This window comes from Cryptomeria japonica, chromosome 4 (genome assembly GCF_030272615.1).
Source record: "Cryptomeria japonica chromosome 4, Sugi_1.0, whole genome shotgun sequence".
NCBI lineage: Eukaryota > Viridiplantae > Streptophyta > Pinopsida > Cupressales > Cupressaceae > Cryptomeria > Cryptomeria japonica.
In genome coordinates this window covers 658,864,225-658,884,200 of record NC_081408.1, presented here as the reverse complement: position 1 = coordinate 658,884,200, position 19,976 = coordinate 658,864,225, and positions in this window count along the sequence as shown.

The following is a 19,976-nucleotide window of genomic DNA, read 5'->3' as shown; positions in this document are numbered from 1 at the left end:
GCCCTACCTCCTCGGTCACCAAGGGAATGCCACACACACGAGTCCTTACGCTACTTCAACCATACAATACATTGAATACTGAATTGATAGATTAAAAGGAGCAATATATTCATATGATGAACAAAAAGGTATCCATGTCTTCAGTTTACATCCATATTTATAATGTAAAGATTAAATCTCAGTTTGTTATAGCTTCTGGCCAATATCTTACCACAATACATTACATTACAAAATGGCCACAGATCGATACCTGTTTAGCAACAATTAAGATCTAAATAAAAATAGTATTTGTCTAACAAATGCCTTTCTTTGGTGACACCAAAATAACCACTAAACAACTATCCCAAAATTGGGTTATATCTGTTGTGTCCTTCCATCACCCGCATTCTTGACAGCTAGATTGACCATTCATTCATTTCCTGTCATTGTAATAGCAAAATAATCAGAATTGTCATGATTTTCAGTAACTCATTAATTCCTAATTTCCTTTCCATATCTTATTAAATATTAAGGTTCCTTCATCAAATGGTGATAGGAACGTGGACAAGAACAAGGGTAAAGGCGTAAAATGTAAAGCAAACTAATGACACATCCTCTACTCATCAACATTATGTAAATTTATGTTTATTTGGCCCTAAGAAAGAAGGATATAGGAAAGAGTTAGCCAAACTTAAATTAATTTTGAATTTGAGTACAAGTACACAACCATGAGCAAACACTCATGATTGTGAACTTGCCCTAGAACTTGAAAGGGATTAATTTAATATGGGTAAGGTGTGTGCATAGATATGTGTTAGATAGCTTAGATAACCAGATCACAACTGAGAGGGGGGGTGAATCAATTATCAATAGATTACAGAACTTTAAGCATTCAAATCCTTATTACCGGAACACATAAACCCAATACCGGAATGCATAAACCAAATACTGAAATAACTGATATAGCAATTAAACATAAACATAAATCACAGAACAGTTATAATCCACCTAGAACACATGACACCAAGATTTGTACGTGGAAAACCCAGTAAAGGGAAAAACCACAATGGGAAGCCTACCCACAGTCAGATAATACTTTTGCAGTAAGTATGTGATTACAAAATGAGGGGCATGCACATGCAGGAAGGCTAACAGCCTAGAGCGCGCTGCTCATCACAAAAGAAGCCTCACTCACTACAAAATAAATCCAAACTACAATCCAGAAAGAGGAGTGAACTGCAAAGATAGCATCTCCTATGCCTGAGTACAGTTTCGGTTAAGCTCAGTACCGAAGGTCTTAAACCTCTCTTACCTGCCCAATTCGATCACCTATGATCAACCAAAACTCCTGCATATGATTACAACATTATTCGCACACAAGTAATCACATTACCATCCCTTAACTATAATCCCATGATCTACAAAGAGTTCTTACATCATATTTATACCAACCCGCGACCTAAACAATTAGGTCGGCCACCTAAAAGATAATACAATAAGTTCATAACATAAACCCGCAATCCAATGATCAACCAAGTCGGCCTAAGACTAAAACAACATAATCCAATCAATAAATCCAATTGGTAACGCATCGGGACCACCCATCAACACATTACATAAACCGGTCCATAACCTAGCAAAATAAGATAGCATTAGGTCCTGACCCAAATGCAACACCACCGATCAATAGGAACGTGAATAAGATAACCATCAACATCGTGAGAGCCATATAGAAGTCGCACCAACACCACTTATCATGTGCATCAAAAGATCTTCAACAAAGCTCTACTGGTAAAACCCTTACCGGTGACCAAAAGGCTTACTAGAACAAATGATAGTATCTAAGTCATCAAATCCCAAACCAACTGATTGTGATACACATCTGAATAGCATGAATGACAGATCCAAATCAATTCCACAAACCAAAGCATACCAAAGCATACTGGATCAATATCATAATCCAACCACTCTATCGGAACCAACCAGATTTAGGTAAACAACCCAAACAGTCGGTGTTGCCATCAATGACAAAACATCAATGCAACACATAATTTCAATTCCTCCAAATTGCCAACAATATGTATGTGCATAGTAAATAGGGTGAATATATAAGGATGTATATAATGAATGAGTAGGTAAGATTGACTTTACATAAAATACACCATTTAACAACATGTCAATATGTTAAAATATTATGATCAAAATAAGAATAAAATTAAATGTAAAAAATATTAATATATAAATTTCACCATTACAACTATAAAATTAAAATGAAAATTTTCTATATATAATAATAACAATTTACTTAGATCAAATAATTAAAAAATAAATCAAATTTAAAGAGTTAATTTAACAATTATATTGGAAAAAATGATGCCTAGATCATAAGGTCATCATAATATATCAAAAAGTAGATGTTCATTCAATTTTAGTCTTGTTGATGGGCATTATAGTCTTATGGTCTTGGCCTCTCCAGAGTTTAAAACTCTTCATCTTCTTATTGATGTTGCTATCTCAAACTAAATTCTTCATATCTACACATAAACACATAAAAGAGGGGAAAATATTGTGATGATAGAGGCATACCTTCTAGTTAAACCTCGTGCCAATGTTCCCACCTCCACAACAACAATGGTGAATAATAACAACCATGTGTGCCCTTAGGAGTAGAGGCGAATCAAATAACATAAACTAAAATGATTACATTACGGATAAAACCCTTGCATGGATTTCATGTAACGTGATGTTAAAATCCTCCCATGAAGTCCTGCAAGATGTTAGTACACATTCATAATAACAAAGTAATAAGTAACAGCAATACTTGATAGTAGATTGTTGTAGCACTTGATGATAATCTTCAAGCTTCTTAGCTTGATAGATCAAAATTTCTATATGGAGAATTCTTATAAATTGAACGTTCATAGACTTGTAAATGAGAATGGGAGTCACATTTGTATGTGTATCATACCTTTTCACGAACAAATATTCAGAAGAGGCTAATAAAAAAATTATAATCATTAAGGTCCCAAAGTCAAAATTCAAATATTCAAATTTGGAGCTAGATTGGGAGGACACTAGCACTACGTGCTAGAGTCCAATCCTTTTCGACTGCATAAAGGTCTAGGCACTAGGGAGTGAGACCAATATTGCAAATCCAAACTTGAGATAGGCACATTCACATGAGTTCAAACACTACCACCAAAATAGGTGCTAAACCTAGCATGAAATTGTAAAGGGTATACAATTTACAATGCTATAATCTCTATAAAAAAAAAAACTAGCATTTATTGTTATTGTAATTTATCAAGGTAGATGCCTAGGTATGTTATGCTTATGTTAAGATATAAGTATTTTTTCAACCAATATGATTGATTTTCTATATTAAAAGGAATTTTGATATGTTGTCTTTCTAATATAGGGCTATATATTTGTATAAGTATTTTGTTAATATATATATATAAAGGGTGTGGACCCCCTAGGGAATATTTCTTAATAAAAAATATGTCAAATTCATTTAACTAGCATTGAATAGAATTTGATAATCTTTAATACACTTAAATGACCTCAAAGATTTTGTAGTAATTTATTTCGTAATAATTTATTAATGAAATATGCATTTTATTACACGGTATAGGAAAAAGTTATTGAGTCCAAGTGATATTTTAAGAGATGAATATAAGTTGATTAGAAGTATAATCTATAATAAATTAAATGAAAATAATATTTTTTTAATTTATGTAAATACTAATATTAATGTACCAATGTCATGTAAGGAGTTGATAACCATCATTCAACAAAGAATCTGGATAGATTTAAAGGTGTTTTCCCTTACAAAATAGTTAAATGTTAATGTGAGATACTTATTAATAAGATAAATAAATTTTGACTTATTCATTGTATGTAAATAATCATTAAATTCTTGTAAATACATGTACGTACATATAAAAAAACACACATACACACATTAAAAATGACCTTGTGATTCATGTCCATTATATAAAATTTATTAAGGTATTGTAATTTCATTAATATTTTAATAGAGATGTTTTCCAAATATTCCTTTTCCACCCAATTCCTCACATTGCCAAAAAGTAGGGTCATTTAAAAATAAAAACTTTGAAGAGGAATGATGTATATATCCTATTCTAGGGAATTATCTACTTGGCCTTTTACAAAATACCAAAGGATGATTTAATTAATTAAGAAATATAAGATACAAACTATTCCTTACATGTCAAATCCAATATTAATTCTCCTAAGATAGAGTTGGTGTTTTGATCAAGTCCATATCACTATTGGTGCTTGGGATTGTAACTTCTTTGAGGAAGACTATCACCATTTTTATAGCATGAAAATGATTCTTGTATACATTTTGTCATTTTGGAGTAAGGATAGAAGACCACAAATTAACTATGATCTAGTCAGTGAATATGAAGCAATGTAAGTTAGAAATGAATGCTACAAGTCAATTGTTATGGAAAATAAGACTCTTTTTGGTCCACCCACATAACATTATTTGATTAATACATATGCTATTGGGTTGACCACTGCCACGTTTTTATTCATTTCCAAAATCACACTAATGAAAATGGATGTCAAGTTCAAGTTATCATTGTATCAATGTTTGGTGTGGAGGCATTAAGTGCCCAAAATAATTTCTATTGCATGCAAGATCACCATATATTTTCTTCTATTTGTTTCCTAATATTATGTCAATGATGTCTCTCAAACGGTTATCTAATTGTTATTGGAAACTAAATAGATGTAAATCTCCATTAAATGTAGTCCCAAGTGCCTCACAATATAATGGGAATGAAATATAATGATTGTATACTCAATATTAATATAATATATGGTTCACAACAAACTTCAATTCCCATCGTGTTAATCAAACCATTTGTATTAATGGTTGACATGAAAAATTAAGTTTGAGGTTGTTTTCACCATCTAAAATCATTATTTTTTATTGAGAAGGACCATTGTTAAAGTTATCTTTGGGATAGAAATTATTTAAACATGTTAGATTTCGTTCATATCATTATTCATCATCAAGTATTACATGTTTTGAGGAATTTTGTGAAGTCTTTGTATATCATGGATTATTTAACAATTATGCACTTAATAGCATGATCTAAGACATTATTGGCTACAAAATTGGCCCCCCTTTTATCTTCCCTATTAGACATGTTTAATATTATATGCATCAAAAGTATCAAGGATAGACTAGACATTTTCTAGTGTACTTTTCCTCACCTAGTTAAGGTATGATGTTTTTCTAATGACATGATAACCATCATTAAGTCTCCTTTTATACAAATTGAAGAGAATTTATATATATATATTGTAGATCTAAAGACCATGAAGTAATCCATGTACCCTTTCTTGATTATTAGTTCGAGGTTTGAATTTCTTGTATGTAGCACAAACCAACTAATTGCGAACATTTGTGGTAGTGTACTTGGCTCTAGCCCCATCAATATTTAGCTTATCCAACCTTCTTGTAAAGGATATAAAAATATTATGTATAAGTTAGGATAAAAGCTATTGAAAATTATTGCACTATTAGGTTGACATTCAACTTAGTTAGTCTAGCTACTAGACTTATCATAATCAATAATATAGTAGAATCCAATGTCTAATGATAAGTTTGATAACCTAATGAGATTATAGTACGCTATTAATCTTTACGAGTGTAATTCTATAATCATCTTGTTCAATTACGAGAATCCATTTCACCTAAGTTTGGTAATCATTTCTCTGTAAAATATAATAAAATTATAAGGAACAAGTTAAAGATTGCATATTATCAATTAGAATAGAACATGTTATTCCTTGTCTCACCCTGATGATTTATGACTTATAAAAAAATTATTTATACGAAAAATATATGACTATTTTGAATGGGTTTCCTCTATCCAAATTAGATAGGATGGATTTCCTCTACCTAGATTAGATTTGAAAAGATATGTAATTAGATTTGATTTGATTGATTGCCTCTAACTAAATTAGATTTGAAAAGATGTGATGGCTTTAATTGGTAAATTTCTTCTTATAAAGATAATGTGATACCATTTTTGATAGATTAAAAAACAAAATAATTTTTTTTTAATGAGTTTACTCAACCTAATATTAAATGTAATTATTCAAGATGATTTATTAAGTAGATAGAGTATAGATCCACAAAGACAAAGCAAAATACTTAAATAACATTGCTTTCTCTTTTACTGTCAACAAATCTAACATATCAAACTCCAAGAAAGGTAGAACCAACTAATACACAAGACAAAAGAGAAATGTATTATATAGAACGTAGAACAGATTTCAAAAGATACTTTACAATTGAAATGGAACATCATTCTCAACATTTAATTATTAGTCATTTAAATAATTTATAGTGAAGTCATTGGAGTCTGTCATAGGTCGCAAAAAGAAAAACAAATTAAAATCAACTTCACATGCAGGAAATAGCATTCAATCGATCCCACACATATTTGACCGTTGAACTGATTTATGGAAATAACGTGCGTCTTGCTTGTTTTAAAAATGTGACCGTTCGTCTCATTGACAGTAGGCACGAGCTTTTCACAGTATATATAATGATTTTGGATTTCATTGTATAATTTTTTTTTTAATATTTTAGGTTTTTTTTACAGTTTACTATCAAAATAAAAATAAATTATAGATTTAATTATTTAAAAATTATGGAAATGTAAAATTGAAAAGGAAAGAAACTATTAGGGATCAAATCATATTGGTTGAAAGGTTGTGACCTTGTAAGTAATGAGGTTGTGATTGTGCCATCTACAAGTTTGGTAGAATAGGCACCCCTCACTCTTTGGTTCTCAACCAAAGAGGTTTCAGTCTAAGAAGTTTGTGGTCTTGTATCAGGTAGCTAAAACTACATTTAAGAATATGTGAATGATTAATTAGTTAATCGATTGATTTTATTCTATTAATGATTTGAGATGGAAAATGATCAATTAAATAAATAGTTTATATATATTTGATTTTTGGAGGATAGTCTAATCTGAAGGATGAACAAAATTAAATAAATGTAGGTTTATTTACTTAAGAATGAACCATAAAGAAAGGATAAATTGTTGTGATTAACGTGTCTCAACCATTGAGAGCCCTAGCATTCATTTAATTTCTTTAATTTAGTCACATGTTGCATATTTTATTCATTATATCCTAAAATTAATGTTTCTAAGTTGCTATGTCACATTGTGGGCCTTGTTTGAGTGTTGGCTTACCACATCTGTAGTGTGGAGCATGAAATTGTGCCACTTGTCACTTGGGCACTCATTTGAAGAGAGGAGTTTGTAAAAACCTCACAAAAGTGTGCTTGGGTGCCAAGTGTCCATGTTTGATGAGATAATGCTTGGCAAGATATGAAAACTGCTAAGTCAAGACTTGCGGGTTGAGAGGAGTAAATGTTTGGCAGGTTACTGTTATGGAAGGACAAGTATTAGTGGATTAAAAAGTTATATTTGCAACATGTCAAGACCATGAAAAAATGTTTTTTTGGACACCACTTATCTATTGAGGTGTGGGAGATGGTTTTGGAAACCATGGGTTCCTATTTTAATGCATGATCTCTATAAATATTTTAGTGTCTTAGTTGTTTATGTGAGACACTTTGATTATTTCTAAGACGTTGTCAAAATTACTCCAAGAATATTTGTTGTTGTAACTACACCTAAAAGAGCATAGACTATGTTCTTGTGTTGTAACTAATATTGCTACTGATAATACAATTAATTTGTGCTTTGGTGTGTGGGTTTTCTACCCAAAAACATTTTCCCACATAAATCGAGTGTTCACATTTTTATGTGTTCATGTGTTTGAAACTACTTTGTCTTTGTGTACTTAGCTTCCTTTCAATTAATATCAAAGCCTAACCAGCTTCGTTATCCTTGTTGGGTAGTAGAACTTTTTTGTGCAAATCTTGTTTCAATGGAATTTTGTAGAGAAAGGTTTCATAACCTTGTTGCAACTTTCAGATGGAAAGCACATCTAGCAAAATATAGATGGAAAATTTTAATGGTGGTAATTTAGAGTTGTGAAAACTCAAAATGGGGGATATACTCATAGATAGAGATCTTTGGGTTGTAATATCTAGAACTAAACCTCAAACTATAGCTCGGGATGTATGGGATACAATGGATTGCAAAGCCAAGGATCTGATAAGACTTTGTTTTCTTAATTTGGTGCTCCTAAATGTACATGAAGAGAATACTATAGATGAGCTTTGGAAGAAGCTTGGAGATATTTATTAGTGGAAATCCTTGGTAAATAAGCTATTCCTAAGAAAGAAGTTGTATTCTATGAGGATGGAGGAAGGGGGATCCATTGCAAATCACCTAAATGCATTTAATATGTTGATCTATCAACTGAGTTCTATTAGTGTAAAAATTGATGATTAAGAGAAGTGCATCCTTTTGTTATGTTTTTTTCTTGACTTTTGGGATCATCTTGTGATGGCCATTGGAAGCACAACAACCACTTTCAAGATGGAGGATGTGGTTGCTTCATTGTTATCTAAAGAGATGTGAAGGAAATATTCTAAGATGGGTAAGGAGGCCCTAGTTGCACATGGTAGATCAATGGAGAAAAGAAAATCCAAGTCTTTGGGGAGAAATAAGTCTTCTGGTAAATTTCCAAGGTTAAATAATGGAACTACATGAAATTCGGTCATTTTCAAAAATAATATGAGGAGAAGAAAAGGACAAATAAGAAAGCCTCTTATTCTGATTCTAACAAATCCTCTCAAGATGACTATGATTCTTTTGCAATAATTTGGGCAACACATGCATCCGAAGATGTGTGGTTAAATGAATTAGGTGTTATTTTCCAAATGACCACTGGGTGGCTGCAAGAAGTTGAGTCCCACTTTTGGGCAAAAAGTGGAAATGTTTTCTCTGTTTTTCAAATTTTCTATCGATTGATGTCAAAATTTCATGCACTTAGAGATTGAATCTCAAAAAACTTTAGTAATAGAAAATGTAGTGCTCAGAGTCTACTTTTCAAATATGTAGTTTATTTTAATACCCACATGCTATAAATCCCTTTTTAGTAGGCATGTTTAAAAACCAGTTTTTCAAAATGTCTATTTCAGGACCATACCACACATGTGTACGACCACCCTTTTTTGATCCAAATAAATGAATTTTTGCAAATCCTTCTGGGAAATGATACCTAAGACACCAAATATTGATGAGAATATTTTTGCTTTTTTTTTTATTGAATATATTTTTTTTTATTAATTTTTAACTGACAATAAAGTATATTTTCAAAACATCGGGTGTACGACCACCATAATTTGATGAAAATTTCATATTTTTTAATTTTCTTTTTTTTAATATTCAAAATAATTGTATGTAGATCGATGTCATATAATTTATTTTTCTAAAATCCTAAAAACAAAAAAGTTATTAAAGTTTTAGTGAACATTGGTATTTTAGCTTTAGGTTCCACTTTTGATTAATAAAATACAAAAATAGTAAAAAATAATCTTATCACTATGAAATTTACATTTCTGAAATCAAGACGCTGAAAACTCTATTGGGTTTTCGTTTCGTCAAAAATTCAATCAGGAAGGCCCTCAAAAACTTAGGCCAAGGTAGAAATCTGATGTCATTTTACCTTAGTCATTTTTTTGGAGGTCCAAGAATAGGCTTGGTGGGACCAAGCCTATCCCGAAGAAAAAAAAAATGCTAAGGGTTGTTTCCTGCCCCTAATTTTAACAAACGGGTGCTCGTTTTTTAAATTCAAAAAATAGGCGCCCGTTTCATTAAATAACGGGTACCCATTTCTAAAAAGATTTGTTGGGCCAAAATTTGGCCCACAAGCACAAATCCCAGTGATTGAATGATTTTTCAATCATTGCCTGACATGATAGATCTGCAAAGAGAATGTTTTCATTAATCATTCTCTTTTTTTGTCTTATTGTCAATTTGGTAAGGAGATCGATTCGAATTCAAAAGTTGGTGCAGCCATGGGATCAAATCAACATAGGAAGAGGCAAAGGAAGGTTCTGACAACTGAGGAGATTGCAGAAAATAGGGAGGAGGCAATACGTCAACAAGAGAAAAGATCAAGAATGAGACAAGGAGCTTCAAGTTCCACAATCATTTCAGAAGAGGAGAACATCAATGAGACCATAAATGCTAATGAAGGAAACATAATAGAAACATTTAATTCAGGTGCATCTTCTAATCCATTATTGGATACATGTATGTCTTCACAGCCCTATGTTTTTTCTCATGAAGAAATTGGTGATTTAGTAAAAGCAGGTTACTTATTAAATCAAACCCCAAATGAAATTAGAACTCAAGTTGAAACAGAAATTGAAATCCAAATTGAAACCCCAAATGAAACTAGATCTCAACTTGAAACTGAAATTGAAACCGAATTTGAGACTCCAAATGAAATTGAAAATCCACCTGCAACTAAAACCAATAATGTGTATGTAGACATGGAAACACCAATTGAAAATAAAACATGTTTGAATGATAATCAAATGAATGAAAATTTTGAAATTAAAAGTGATGTACTAGACAACCTTCCTGGCTTGGTTTCATGGAGATAGATTAGGACACATGCAAATAGATTGTTTAGACATTTTTTTATAATAAGAAATTTGGGTTTCAATGTAAATTAATGGTACAACTAATTAAAATGACTAAAATGTGAAAAGTGATGAAGAAGTTAGGCTTTTCTGTCAAACCCAAGAAGAAGGACAAGTCTTTAAAACAAGTTGTATCGACTATTGCTAGCGTCTCTGATACAATCAGAAAGAAAAGTTGTTCTAAAGATAAAAATGCGGCACGACGGGCAATAACAACAGCTTTAGTAAGCCAAACAACTTCTAATAAAAGAATGATGAGTAACATAAGTGGATATCTTAATATTCATCATAAAACTTTGACAAGAGCTATAAAAGAAGAGTTAATTTTGAAAGTGATCCGGCAAACAAATTGTGGACTTTTAGTGGTAGACTACCAAGGTCTGATATGAAACTTACTAGTGAAGTCAAAAATTTGATCGAAAAATTATAGCACGATAATACGAGAGTATCACCTAATGTTAGAGATGTTCTTAAATTAAGAGTTGGGTCAAAAATTCATGATCCACATCCAAAACACCTATTGGATATGACTCAAACTGAATTGTACAAAAAAAATTTGGATGATAAGGTGTTGACTATTAGCATTTGTCAAAGGTCTTTTGAAAACTGTAAACCTTGGTATGTTCGAATTAACAAGGAAAGAGTCACATGTTGTTGCAAAACTCATGTTCAATTTCGCTACCATTATGATGTATTTTGATATATACGTGTTACCATGCATAGTAATGGAATGGTCCAAGAATGTGGTATAAATATACCACTTGAAACTATAAAGGAGTTTATATCAAGTTTGTTTTGCAACCCACCAAATGAGCAAAATTTTCTTTTCAATGCATGTGTTTCCAGTGTATGTGATATATGTGGCAATCCTGCATTGTTGGATGAATGTTTGCATGAAAATCTTTCAAATGATTTTGGACAACAATTAGTTTATGTTAAAAGATTTAAAATTGTTGAGTATCCACTGCAAGATGGAAAGGTTGGAAGATGATGTGATCTAATCACTGAAAAAGTTAGTGTTCATGCATTTATGAATGAATTTAAGAGTAACATCGTACCTAAATATGTTAAACACACTCAAAATGCTAGATGGCTCGATGGTCAGTTTCAAATATGTAAGGATACATTTCTTGTTGGTAGTATACTTTCGGTTGTTGACTTTGCAGAGAACTACATGCTTACACCACAAGATGAGGTCCAATCACAATACTACAATTCAGTGCAAGTATCGATTTTTGTCCATATTGTCTATAGGAATGCACCAGATAGTACAGAAGAGGATCGCAAAATTTTGAGAGAGTACCATTTCTATATGAGTGACAATAAATTACACTCATCTAAGTTTGTCTAGTATTGCTTCAAGACCTTTTTTCAGAATTTGAGGGAGAGAGAAATTCAGATGACACAACATCTAATATGGTCTGATAATTGCACAGGGCAATTCAAAAATGCTAGAATGTTTTATTGGTTGAGTAGGATTCATAAGAAAACTAATATCGAACACATGTGGATTTTTTTTGAGGCTGGACATGAGAAAGGAGAACATGATGGTGTCGGTGCATGTGTTAAGAGAGCCCTTTGCAGAGAGCAACTCAAATTCGAGGAAAAGGCTAAATTTAAAAATGCAAGTGCAATTGTGGATTGGTGTAGTGCAACTTTATCCACAGGATCAAGTCAAAACTCTACAATTAGACAATTCTCCTGGATAGTTAAAGAGGAGAATATCCTTCCAAGATATGATTGTGATACAATCAATGGGTCAGCTAGATGGCATTCATTTAAGAGTTCTAATTCTAACACTTGGACTATATGAATTAGAGAGCTTGCATGTTTTTGTCAATTTTGTGTTGCAGGTGAATGGGAAGAATGCAAGAATATGGAATGGGTCGAAGAATGGCAACACAAATCCTTAACACCTAGTGAGACACAATATCAAGATGTTAGAATAAATGAAGACCCAGATCATGTATTTGCATCAAAAGATTATGATCGTGTTTCAGACCTCATACAACCTAGTAATTTAATTCAATTTCTTGTTTATAACTTTAAATTACATATTTTTATGTATTGTCATATAATTTATGATTGTATTTGAATTATAAATTCTAACAAGTTTTATTTCTACATGTACTTAAATTTGTTTTCTAGGACATGTGCATGTTGTTGTTGCACCTGAGGATAATGATGAGAAAGTTGAGTATTGGCTAGCTAGATGTGTAGAACCTGAGAAAAAGTTCATATGTGATCAAGTAGATGATGATGGTTTTCAGAATCCAGCTGAGTCTATTGTGGTAGTTGGCACATGGCTACGCAAATACTTAACAAGAAGGAATGGCTTACCAGCTTATGAAGACTACCAATCAAAAAAGAAGATTATACACTATTCTCATTTGGTGGTGGCAACAAACATAAAATTAGAAAGATACAAAGGTAGACCTGCTAATAAGGTATTGTGGACACTTTCAGTAGAAGAGCATGAGGCAATCATAGACGCATTTCAGAAGAGAGAGGATGCAGATGGTACATTAGGTTGAATCAAATTTATATGCATGTAAGTTTGTGTTACTTGTATGAACTATTTTATATTTAATCATGATAATTTCTTTTATTTGTCCCTTTAACATTGTATTTGTCTACATTTGATACAATTTTGGTTTCATAAACAACATTGTATTAGTTATCTTCTTCTTAATGTTATTTTGTGCTCATTGTAATTGTGTTACAATCATTCTAATTTTTTATGATATATTTATTTTATCGTAATCTATTCATAGATTAATTGTAAGTTATTGATTTTATTATTATTTTAAGAATAGGATGTTATTGTAAATTGGGATAATTATTTTATTGAATTATAAACTGTTGCACTATAAGATGATCAATCACAATGTTAAAATATAAAGTCATAAATAGATCATATATAATCACTAGAGGGCACCAAATCACATTCTTCAAGTACTCATCCTATCAAGAGCTAATATCCATCTTAGGTTTTTTATTATTTAGATTATTATCACCAATTCCATAAACCCAATTGATTTAGTCTAGCATGGCATTAATCACCTTCTAAACATGACCACTTCGGATTCATATCTTTAGAATATATTATCCTTGTTTGAGGAGTTTAGAATTACATATGTTAAATATTATTTTGAGGATATTGATATCCTCTTTCATGATAGCTATGCCATCATTGGCAACTCATCATATTATCTTTGGCGCTCATTCTACTTCGATCCTCACAAGATTCTTTATCATCATTTTGTTCCAACATGTGAATATTTGCCAAGTTTTCAGAGACACGAGTCTATTTAGATTTGAATTTTGTATTTACCCAACTTATTATAATGACATTTCCAGTCACCAATGTATTTATTTCTTCCTAAAGGAAAAAAAATGTTGTTTGCAAGTAATGGATCATGTTTTTTGTTCAATCTTTCATCATTAGCACGTGACCTACTTCTTTATGGGGAGTTTTGTATTCTTATTTTATCTCTCTTATTAAGGGGCTATTTACTATAAAAAGGAGGCATTGGTTATTAGAGGAAGATAAAAGGATAAAGCAAAGAGAAAAAATAAGAAAAGGACAAAGCTCCAAATCTAAAGTGAGATCTAAGTCTCTCAATAAATCCTATGTTAAGCTTTATAATTATGTTAAGAAAATCCACATAAAAATGAATGCAAGAAAAATATTACAAGAAAGAATTAAATGATGATTTAGATTCAATAAATTATTAGGATGACAATAGTGATATAATTGTTATATATTTGGAATGCATATATGTGAGGATACATGGATGATTAAATATAAAGATTCTTTCCACATGACATTCTATTTCTCATTGAGGCATAATTTTACATTTAGTGTATTATTTTTTAAGTTCAAAAACATCTTTAGATGCACATTGCGACATTGGTAGAAGGTGGAATTTAGGAGTAGTTGAAATTTAGCATAATAATGTCATTTTAGGAGCAATTGGGATACTTCACCAATAATGTCACTTTGATGACAAGTTGAATCTTTGACAACTTTTTATGACACTTTAACAACACTTAATGTTACTTTAGTAAGAGCTAACATTTAGTGGAAATCTATCACTTTGGTAGCCATTGGACTTTATGGACATACTACCTCTAGGTTGGAATTTAATATCTAGCATCTCAATGACTAAAATTTATAAAAAATGCTTTCAACAACCATGTTTTCAAAGCAAAATAGGAATGGCTACAATTTTTTCTTTGTTGAGTAGCATAAACAATTGAAAGCATTGCATCTTGGCAAGGATAGGGAGATCACTAAAATGATTGGTGATTCATGGAATAATCTAAAAGAAGAAGAAAAATCCATATTTTCAACAACCATGTTTTCAAAGCGCAATTTTTGGAAAGAAGAAAGTTTAGTAGTAGGATTGTTCCACATGTTATTAAAAATATAGGGACTTGCAAACTCAAATTGGATATGGGATGTTGACATTAGGAAGTCTAACATTAACTATGTATTTAGTCTATATGGTGGTGCAATTAGTTGGATGAGTAGGTGATAGGTTGTGGTTTCTCTTTCCACTATGAAGTCAAAGTATATGACATGTTATCATGTTTGTAAATATATAGTATATCTTTAGAGATTGGGCTAAGTTAGGAAGTAGTGAGGATTAATAGTGATAGTTAGAGTATTATCAAATTTAAGAACCCTATTTTTCACAAACACAAAAAAACACATCCATATTCATTATCATTTTAAAGTTCAATTTAAACATAAATTAAACATATAACTTTTACAAAAGAATCCTATAATTAAATACAAAATTTAGAAATATAAATTTAAACATTCAAACTTTTATGCATGATTAAAATAGAGAGAGAGAGAGAGTAGGTAATTTGAGATACAACGAGTTAGAGAGAGAATAGATAATTTGAGAGATAGAGAGTAGGTAATGATAGAGAGAGGGTAACGTGTGAAAGAGAGAGAGAGAGAGGGGGGTAATGTGTGTGTGTGTGTGTTTGTGAGAGAGAGAGAGAGAGAGAGGGGGTAATGTGTGTGTGAGAGAGAGAGGGGATAATGAGAGATTGAGAGAGAGAGTGTGTGTGTGTGTAATGACAAAGATGGTAACGTGTACGTGTGTGAGAGAGAGAGAAGGGGGGTTTATTGTTGATTTTCATCTAGGGTTTATTGTTTGTTAATTTTTTAGGGTTTGTTGTTTGTTTATTTTCTAGGGTTTATTGTTCATTTTTTTCTATCTAGGGTTTAGTGTTCATTTTTTTGTTCAGGGTTTATTGTTTGTTTTTTGTGTCTAATGTTTATTGTTCGTTTACGTTTTTGTTTTTGTTTTTTTCCTACGGTTTTTACTATTCATGTTTTTTGCAATATTTAAAAACTAAAAACTATTTTAAACATGAAATAAAATAAAATAAAAAACGCTTTTCAAACTTTAAAACACTAAAATTAAAAAATAACAATAAATTAACTTTTTTTATGAAAAATAATAACAATAAATTAACATTTTTTTATGAAAAATAATAAAAATAAATAAAACAAAATATAAAAATTAAAACTACGTACCTAGAAGGAGGTAAAAAATGGTTTGGGGGGTCAGCTGGGATGAAAAAAATGGGTACCCGTGCTCCTCTAAAACATTTACCCGTTTTTGAAACAGTGACAATGATGGAAAATGGTTTTAAAAAAAAATACATTCAAGAAACGAGCGCCCGTTTCGCTTTGGGCGCCCATTTTTGAATGGCTCGGGCACCTGAAGCAAAACGAGCGCCCGATTTGTAAAAATTGGGCACCCGTTTCTAGCGGGCTCTTTTCCCAACCCGCGGACTTCCATGGGATTGGGACCCAACTTTGTGCATTTACCCCACTCATAGAGGTTGATTCTTGAAGTATCACGAGTATGATGGTGTGAAGATGTATCCCTTGTCCAAAGTCAATGTGTATAGGTTTAAGTCTTATACTAGCCCATGGTGAAGTCTAGAAGGTGTGTCCAAATGAGTAATCTTGATGATGTGTTATAGAAGCCCCTACAAGCTGAGATGTCCATCATAGTCTAACCCCTGCCTCTGCATCATATAACTGGATCTCTACAACTTGCATTAGAATCTACAAGGAAATCCTCCAGTCGACTACTAGCTCTATCTCTCTTTTGGACTTCAGACATCCCTGGAAGTTGGGCTATTATTTGTTTAATATATTTTCTCTTAGACTAGAAAGTAGAAGGCTCAACCATAATGGAATTTTAATAGCTAGGGTTTACCAAAAAGAAACTAGTTGTGAGCTAGGGTTTTAGAATTGGTTCTTAATTATACCCTAGAGGTGCTCTTATGGACTCAATTATGATGAGGAAGGTTGAAACAAATGATCAAGATAACAGATTGTAGGAATTGAAACCAAGGCTTACAAATATCACTAATATATCAAACCCTATTCATGTGAAGAGCAACCCTAACTCTCATAATTCTGATCTTATCAAGTGTAGAAAATGACTTGTAATAGTAAAGAGTGAGCATTCACATATTCATGTAGGATTTATTAGGAACAAATTTGACTTATAACGGTGCAATTAGCTTCATAAATGGCTGCACATAATCACCTTGTTGGCACGTACTAGATATTGCTATTCAAATTTGAACATTTGACCATTTAACATCTATTGATCTGTTTTAATTAGCAGGCAATGAAATTAGGACACACCACATTATTTTTGCTAACGGCTGGCCAACCGCCATGTGATGGTGTGGAGATGTCCTGAATGAGAACTTATAGCCAATCATGCGAATCTCAGACGTAAATCATATATTGAATGCTCGAGGTTTAGGGGCCATTGACTTGTTGAAATCAGCGTTGCGAAGTTAGCCACAACAAGCATGTTCATTTAGGCACACAATTGTGCAAAGATATGAGCCGTTGATATAGATGAAGAAGTACAAACTACAAATCCCCATTGAATTATTGACCTTGCCACTGTGGAGATGAGAAAATATGTAACTTTGGACTAATCATGCAAGCATGCATGAACGTGGTTTGTTGATATTGTATGATTTGCACAAAACTTTTGTTAGTAGTAAAGTATGAAAGAAGAGCAGGGATCAAACAAGTTGCTCGATAATGACAACTATGCAATAGCTCACAGATCAGGACTGTCCATGTGCAAAAACTTGCGTGGTCTTTAGATACAAAGGTCAATTCTTCGGGTGAATTGGCAAATCTAACCAAGGGGGCCAATCACCACGATGTTCTAACGAGATCAATTTATGACTTGAACGACCAGAAACCTAGTATAGACAATCAACTGAGAATTATAACAAGGCTTTGAATCCAAAATGAGTACATGCTTAGGGTACAAAATGAGTACATGCTTAGGGTTCAGACCTTAAGGTTTGGAGCTCTCGAACAAGGTAGGTTTGTGACTGTAAACCCTAAAATAAAAGTTCATGACACCAATCTTGGAGGACAAAAATGGAAACTCCCAATATTGCTTATGCCCAAAATAAACTTGATGCCTTTGAAATATAACATTTCTCAAACCATGTTCATGATAGTTATATTCATTCTTTCAACAACGTTTTTTTGTTGAGCAGTACATGGAATACTGAGATGATGTTGAATCCCATTTTGATGAAGATAATCCTTAAAAACTAAAGAAGTAAATTTGCCACCATAGTCTTTGCAAGGACTAGCAATTTGAGATTGGACTTGATTTTCAATCATAATATGAAAAAATTTCAAAAGTCTCAAAAGTTTCTGATTTATGCTACAAGAAATAAATCTAATTCATGCCACTATAATCATTAATGAACAACATGAAGTACTTACATCCTCCAACCGAACTTCTTGGTAAAGGCCCACATAAATTAGAATGAATGAGTTACAATTTAACGCATGCTCACCAAGTGGAGCGAGGGAAAGAGTCTCTATGTTGTTTTGTAAGAATACATGCTTCACATTTTTCAATAGTCTTAGGCAATATGGGCAAACTTGCAACACCATTCTTTTGTGTGACACAAATGCTATCATAATTATTATGCCCGAATCTTGCATGCCATAAAAGACTAGAAGATAAACTACCTTCTTTAGTAAAATATGCAAAACTCCTAGAAAGGACTGAAGTGCCATTAGATTTTAACAATTTTCCATCTTCACAACCAATAAATGCAACTTTATTATTATATTTGTTTCTAACAACAACTTGCCTATCTTCTAACAAAATAGAGTGGTCTTGTTGAAAAAATAATATTAGTGATAAAAGATTACGTTGCAATTGAGGAAGATACAATACATCATGAAGTAGAGAATCAAGAAGACCAGGCAATTTTAGTCGAATAGTTCCTTTTTCAATAGGCTTAAGTTTTGACTTATCTACCAAATAGATTGTTCCACAAAAACCTTCATGAATTTTTTCAAAATAATCACATCGAAATGTCATATGTTGTGTGTCTCTAGTATCTAAGACCCAAGCATCATAGGTATGAAGAATTAAATGAATTATAATTGACAAAATATGAAATAGATTGTACATATTCATCATTATCGCTTCCACGAGCAAATTGGGTTGCTCCTAAATTTTTATCATCATCATGGGCTTTTATTTATCTTTTGTTTAAAAGAACTTTATATCTTATCCCATGAGATTTTGCATTCATGTGTTTCATGACTACCTTTTCTACCGCATCTTTTATAATATAATTGCCTATCATTTTTATTATTATATTGTGAATGGCTTTTGCCATGTGAACCTCCCCTTCCTCTATTTTTCCATTGATCTCTACCTTTTCCTCTATCACTATGACCACCTCTAGAAGAGGTCCTATTTGGAGATTTATCTTTTTAATGAGAAAGACAAACATTTTCATCAATGTTATCAATTTGTCTTCCAAAATTATGTTCATGCTCTACTAACTTTGCAACCAATTGATCAAAAATGATGGTCTTCAATTGGTTACATACTAAAAGAGACTCTAGATAAGTGGAATGTATTGGAAGAATTATCTTAATGAAGATTATGAGAGATATCAACTTTCCCACCAACAACATCAACATCTTATTTTATTGCTCTAATTTCATAAGCAGAACTCATGACATCTCTATTCTTCCATTCAAGTCTAAATAAATTTAACTATAACTAAATAAACTCAAATTCAAGGTGAGAATCATACAAATTTTTTAATTTATTAAAGGTTTCCCAAGAAAATGTGCATCCATATATGTGTTTATACACATCTCAATTAACAGAAGTTCTTGCCAAGGCCAACTATCTTTTCCAAATCAAGTTTCCTCAATCATTGATACAACAGATTGCATTGTGAATTAAAAAGAAGTATACACACTTTGCAAATTTAAAATGATTTAGTTTTTTTTAATTTAAATTTA